This window comes from Aquarana catesbeiana, linkage group LG08 (assembly GCF_042186555.1).
Source record: "Aquarana catesbeiana isolate 2022-GZ linkage group LG08, ASM4218655v1, whole genome shotgun sequence".
NCBI lineage: Eukaryota > Metazoa > Chordata > Amphibia > Anura > Ranidae > Aquarana > Aquarana catesbeiana.
This window is the reverse complement of record NC_133331.1, coordinates 272,342,875-272,349,874: the sequence shown is the minus strand read 5'-3', so window position 1 is coordinate 272,349,874 and position 7,000 is coordinate 272,342,875. Positions and strand designations below refer to the sequence as shown.

The following is a 7,000-nucleotide window of genomic DNA, read 5'->3' as shown; positions in this document are numbered from 1 at the left end:
AAAAGGGTTTTCCAGCGCTAAACCTTTCATGTGATTTCTAAATTGCTGCATTTGTAAATTCCAAAAGCCAATATAAAGGAATAGTAGGTGGTAAAAAAAAGCACTTGTGGGTTCAACCACTCTTGTTTTTTTGCACAATTCTCCTTTAAGGGAGCGCGGCAAGGGGTGTGTCCTATGCCTGCATACTTTTGCCAATAGATGTCCCTCATTACCATCTCAAAAAGTTGGGAGGTATGGTTTTAGCTAATGTGTTTTTGAGCCCTTGTGTTTTTTCCAGTTCCTGGGAGGCCAACCATAAGCAACACCTTACACTCCTCATTGGTTTTTGTTGGTGATGGTGCCCTTATAGATCCTCACCTGCAGACTCTTTCAGGAATGTAAAGTTATCAGGTGGAACCTGCCAGAGCCCCTTCCTCTATCCAAAGTTTACCTGGAAAGCGCAACCTTTGCACAAAATATGGGTCAGCAATGCCTGCTCTCCCAGTGTGCTCTTCTCTAAAACAAATGCCTGCCTGAATTCATTGGCCATTTTTAGAGAAATATATTTCCACAGAGTCACCATCAAGGTTAGCAAGGCAGCCAACCACATCAATTTTCACCAAAGGATTCCCATAAGTTTCAAAATGTGCAATGGTGACCTCAAAGCTTGGCTGTCATAAGCAAAGTCATCTTCACCCAGCTGAGGAGCTGACTGCCAAACAGGCCAACCAATACGGAGCAGAGAAACCTCTGTACAGCCTTCTTTCACAGGCAGGTTCTCCGGCACCTTGACTTCATAGTAAACTTTGCCTCAGTTACCCATAAGTGGCTCAAGAGCCTGACCACAAAGATGGGGACTTCTCAGAAAAGAGAGGTCTTCCTCCAAAGCTGTGCTCTCTCTCCCTGCCCCCCTCTCTCCCTGCTTTCTCTCTTGATCCCTGCCGCCCCCTCTCTCCTTTCCCCCCCTCTCTCTCTCCTTGCCAGAACTAGAAATAGCTTTACACTGTCTGTTTATTAAACTCCTTCCTTCCCATCATTTACCTATACATTGATGTATAACAAAATTACTTTATTAACTTTATCCACTTAAAGTGGTAGTAAAGCAAAGCAAAATATTTACTGCATCTTATCAATTATTAAATAGGTAGCTGCATTAGTTTTGTTTTTTTTTTTGTTTTTAGGTTTTCTCTCTTTTATTTTCACCTGGTGATCCTCTGTTGACAAGTCTGTTTTTTTTTTTTTTTAAAGAACAAGCTGTCTTGCAGATGTAGCAGTTAGAGAGGTTGAATCAAACCAGTTAACACTGATAAAGGGGGTGGAGTTGGGGCGGAGCCAGGGGGCAAAATGTGTGTGTCTAGGGTATCAAAAATCCTTGCACAGGCCCTGATAGTTATACATAAAATACTTTAATATAACTATGCCATTATTAGGAAATAGTACAATATAAAGCTAGCATTCATAAGTTATATTCCTTATGATGATCAATTATTTTCACTTATATATTAGTCTCATTCTTCTTCTCTCCAAACCTGGAGCAAATTAAAATCACAGAGACCATTATCTGGGGACTTCTCATTCATACAAGAAAAACCCACTAGAAACCATTAGTTAAATTAGTAAAGTGGATTACTATAATATTGTTTTCAGTCTAAAAGTCCTTTAGCATGGCTTGAGTGAGGACTAAAGTGGGTGAGGCAAAGGGCATCCCCATTTAGGATAGAAAGCCCTGGAAACCATAGACAATGGAGATTGGAACTTTGGTTCTTGTGAACCAGCTCCAATGGCATCTAAGACCTTGCTATGATCTTCTTCTTGTGGGATTAAGAAACAAGATAGATGAAGACCCCTTAATCATTGTTTTACCCATGGGTAATCAGATCCAGTAAGGTCTGGAAAGAATCAAGCAAATCCATGTCATTAAAAACACTCAACCTTCCCATAATGGGTGTCAAGTGTATGGGATCTTTTGTGATGGTCTAGAGCAAACAAACATTGGACCTTCTATTGTATCAAGACAACCATTTTATGTGAGCCTAACATTAAAGTGCCTTATGTTATTTTTGAGTCATAGTTTCAATTGCGTCGTCTTTTTCTTTCCAAACTATCCACAGAGCCCAAAGATGTTCACCTTGAAGAAATCCCTGTTACTCCTTTTCTTTCTTGGGACCATCACCTTATCTCTCTGTGAGCAAGAGTAAGTATGTATAAGACTTTTTAAAATAAAAATATAGACTTTTAAAGCTTAACTCCCAGCAAATGTTGGGGGATTTGTGTACCTATTATTTGGGTACAGTGTCGCACAACTGCACAATTGTCAGTTTACCGTATTGCAAAAAAAATGGCCTGGGGGGATAATTCTTCCGGAAGGCAAGTGGTTAATTTTCAGGGATTTCCTCTCACTTCCTGTTTGGCTATGTGACAGGAAGTGGGTGGAAATCTCTGCAATGGGACACAGATGGCGGGGAAAAAAATCTTACAGGGTTTATAACCTTTTTCATCATAAACCATTTTGTCTCCCCCCACCTCCTTCTCCCTCCCCATGTTGGGAACTCCCACACCCTTTCCTGCTCCCCCTCCTCCTATATCTCTGCTTTAAATCCTTCTGGAAGATAACATGAGGCAGAAGGACACAGCAAATATTTGTCTGTTGTATTAGTTGGCCTGGCTTCAATTTCTTACATGCAACATGACTAATTTGACCCTGAACTTCTTTGACCCTGAAATTCGAAAACTCAAAAATCCAAAATTTTGAAAATTCAGAAATTTGAAAATCCGAAAATTCGGAAATCCGCAAATACGAAAGAAAATATGAAAATTTGAAATAATAGCTAACTATAACTATTATATTATAGGTATTGGAATTTCGTATCAAATTTGGCTGTTAGTGAACGTAACAAATACGAATTTATCTGAAGTTACAAATGCAAACAAGAGGAACAGAACAAATTAATAATAAATAAAAAAAATACATATAAAAAGTAATTTGTTACATTACATTCGTTTAGGTACAGCATTCGTTATTTCGGATAATTCATAACTTCAGATAAATTTGTATTTGTTACATTCACTAACAGCCAAATTTGAAAGGAAATTCCAATATCTATAATTTAATAGTTAAGTAATAGTTAAGTTATTATTAGTCAAATTTTCAGATTTTTCCTTCTTATTTTCAAATTTTTGTTCTTTTGAATTTTCGGATTTTCTTTCTTATTTTTGGATTTTCCAAATTTCAGAATTTTTGAATTTCCAAAATTGTGAATTTTCAAATTTCCAAATTTTTGAATTTTCATATTTTCGAATGTTCCAATATTTGAATTTCAGAATATTCGGAAAAATTTGTTATACAGGTTTTTGTTAATTCAGATATTTCCGAAATAATGAATTTGTCAAAATTCGTTAAACTAATTTGGAATGAAGCAAATTGCACATGTCTAGTTTTTGTGAAATAACCAATGTTGCTTTAACAATAAGTTTGTCTTCTCCCAGGAGAGGTGCCGATGAAGAAGAAGGAAATGGAGAGAAAGAAGTAAAAAGAGGCATGTTTTCGGTACTCCAAAATTTGGGCAAGGTTGGGCTGGGCTTTGTGGCTTGTAAAATTAACAAACAATGTTAAATTATCAATTGGAAGTCATCTGATGTGAGATATTGTTTAGCTAAATGCTAAATGTTTAATAAAAAATAACAATGTCACATGCACAGTGTTTTCTTTTTTTTTATTATTTGTATATGATGAATCTACTTTTGTTGGTGATAATATAATCCTTAGTGTCCATTCAGAGGCGGCTCTAGGCTTTGGGAGGCCTTAGGCAAAACTTAGACATGAGGCCCCACTCATGCCCATAATGGGAAAAATAATTAAAGCGAAAAAATAATAACTGTGTGCCCCCCCCCCCCCCCACACACACACACACACAGCGCTGTCGGCTTCCCTCCTCTTCTCTCCCGCAGACTGGGGGATCTTCAGGAAAAGGGGCTGATAAATATGTCATTTACCAGTCCCTTCCTTTTCTAAATGAACACAGTGAGTGATCGGTACTGAACACTCACTGTGTTCATTCATAACTGAAGCATAGTAAACTGTTTCTCTGCTTCGATTTATGAATTAACAGGAGCCTCTGTCTCCTGTTCATTCACTTGCAGTGCAGCTGAGGCTACAGAGAAAAGGACTGGGGAATGTGTGTCCTCAGTCCCTTTCTCTGTGTCAAAAGTGAGACTTCAGGGGTCTGTTTAGACCCCTGATATCTCACCAAAGAAACCAAAAAAACTCACCAAAAAACGTAATTTTTGTTTTTAAAAAAAATTGTAAAAAAAATCAGACTAAAATTTCTAATCAGACCAAAAAGCCATGCCTAATATGTAGCATAATTTAGCCACACTCACTGTTTTCTGCAGTGCGCTGTGTATGCCACAGGTCACCATCTCCCTAGTAGGGGCCCCAGTGCATTACTTTGTCCATGATGCTATTATGATGACACTTTACAATGGTGGTAAACATGTGTAGGAGAGGAAAATGGAGGGTATGACAGCGGGTAGTATGTACATGAGAGGGGTGCAGAGTGTATGTGTGGGGTAGTATGTACATGAGAGGGGTGCAGAGTGTATGTGGGGGTTAGGGATGAGCCGAACACCCCCCCCGGTTCGGTTCACACTAGAACCTGCGAACGGACCGAAAATTTGCACGAACGTTAGAACCCCATTGACGTCTATGGGACTCGAACGTTCAAAATCAAAAGTGCTCATTTTAAAGGCTAATTTGCATGGTATTGTCCTAAAAAGTGTTTGGGGACCCGGGTCCTGCCCCAGGGGACATGTATCAATGCAAAAAAAACTTTTAAAAACGTCCGTTTTTCCGGGAGCAGTGATTTTAACCACTTGAGCCCCGGACCATTATGCTGCCTAAGGACCAGAGGTCTTTTTCCAATTTGGCACTGCGTCGCTTTAACTGCTAATTGCGCGGTCATGCAATGCTGTACCCAAACAAAATTTGCGTCCTTTTCTTCCCACAAATAGAGCTTTCTTTTGATGGTATTTGATCACCTCTGCAGTTTTTATTTTTTGCGCTATAAACGGAAAAAGACCGAAAATTTTGAAAAAAAATGATATTTTCTACTTTTTGTTATAAAAAAATCCAATAAACTAAATTTTAGTCATACATTTAGGCCAAAATGTATTCGGCCACATGTCTTTGGTAAAAAAAATGTCAATAAGCATATATTTATTGGTTTGCGCAAAAGTTATAGCGTCTACAAACTAGGGTACATTTTCTGTAATTTACACAGCTTTTAGTTTATGACTGCCTATGTCATTTCTTGAGGTGCTAAAATGGCAGGGCAGTACAAACCCCCCCCAAATGACCCCATTTTGGAAAGTAGACACCACAAGGAAATTGCTGAGAGGCATGTTGAACCCATTGAATATTTATTTTTTTTGTCCCAATTGATTGAATAATGACAAAAAAAAAAAAAAAAAAAAAATTTACAAAAAGTTGTCACTAAATGATATATTGCTCACACAGGCCATGAGCCTATGTGGAATTGCACCCCAAAATACATTCAGCTGCTTCTCCTGAGTATGGGGATACCACACGTGTGGGACTTTTTGGGAGCCTAGCCGCGTACGGGGCCCCGAAAACCAAGCACCGCCTTCAGGATTTCTAAGGGTGTAAATTTTTTTCCCATTTTGGAAAGTAGACACCCCAAGCTATTTGCTGAGAGGCATGGTGAGTATTTTGCAGCTCTCATTTGTTTTTGAAAATGAAGAAAGACAAGAAAAAACTTTTTTTTTTTTCTTTTTTCAATTTTCAAAACTTTGTGACAAAAAGTGAGGTCTGCAAAATACTCACTATACCTCTCAGCAAATAGCTTTGGGTGTCTACTTTCCAAAATGGGGTCATTTGGGGGGGTTTTGTGCCACCTGGGCTTTCCATGGCCTCCGAAACTGTGATAGGCAGTGAAGAGTGAAATCAAAAATTCACGCCCTTAGAAAGCCTGAAGGCGGTGCTTGGTTTTTGGGGTCCCGTACGCGGCTAGGCTCCCAAAAAGTCTCACACATGTGGTATCCCCGTACTCAGGAGAAGCAGCAGAATGTATTTTGGGGTGTAATTTCACATATTCCCATGGCATGTTTGAGCAATATATCATTTAGTGACAACTTTGTGCAAAAAAAAAAAAAATTTGTCTCTTTCCTGCAACTTGTGTCGCAATATAAAATATTCCATGGACTCGACATGCCTCTCAGCAAATAGCTTGGGGTGTCTACTTTCCAAAATGGGGTCATTTGGGGGGGTTTTGAACTGTCCTGGCATTTTATGCACAACATTTAGAAGCTTATGTCACACATCACCAACTCTTCTAACCACTTGAAGACAAAGCCCTTTCTGACACTCATTGTTTACATGAAAAAGTTATTTTTTTTTTGCAAAAAAATTACTTTGAACCCCCCAAACATTATATTTTTTTTAAAGCAAATGCCCTACAGATTAAAATGGTGGGTGTTTCATTTTTTTTTTCACACAGTATTTGCGCAGCGATTTTTCAAACGCATTTTTTGGGGAAAAAACACACTTTTTTAAATTTTAATGCACTAAAACACACTATATTGCCCAAATGTTTGATGAAATAAAAAAGATGATCTTAGGCCGAGTACATGGATACCAAACATGACATGCTTTAAAATTGCGCACAAACGTGCAGTGACAACAAAATAAATGCATTTTTAAAAGCCTTTAAAAGCCTTTACAGGTTACCACTTTAGATTTACAGAGGAGGTCTACTGCAAAAATTACTGCCCTCGATCTGACCTTTGCGGCGATACCTCACATGCATGGTGCAATTGCTGTTTACGTTTGATGACAGACCGCCGTTTGCGTTCGCCTTAGCGCGAGAGCAGGGGGCGACAGGGGTGCTTTTTTTTTTTTTTTTTTTTTTTTTTTTTTTTTTATAATTTTTTTGCTTTTTTATCTTATTTTTAAACTGTTCCTTTCATTTTTTTTTTTTTTTTTTAATCATTTTTATTGTTATCT

General features: G+C 38.2%; 1 long non-coding RNA gene across 1 annotated transcript; it reads left to right on the top strand.

Moving 5' to 3' along the window:
• The first annotated feature begins 1,515 nt into the window (after positions 1-1,515).
• LOC141105397 (uncharacterized) lies at positions 1,516-3,669 on the top strand. The gene is made up of 2 exons (XR_012235588.1): positions 1,516-2,173; positions 3,466-3,669. It is a non-coding gene; the product is annotated as an uncharacterized lncRNA (long non-coding RNA).
• Positions 3,670-7,000: the final 3,331 nt, after the last annotated feature.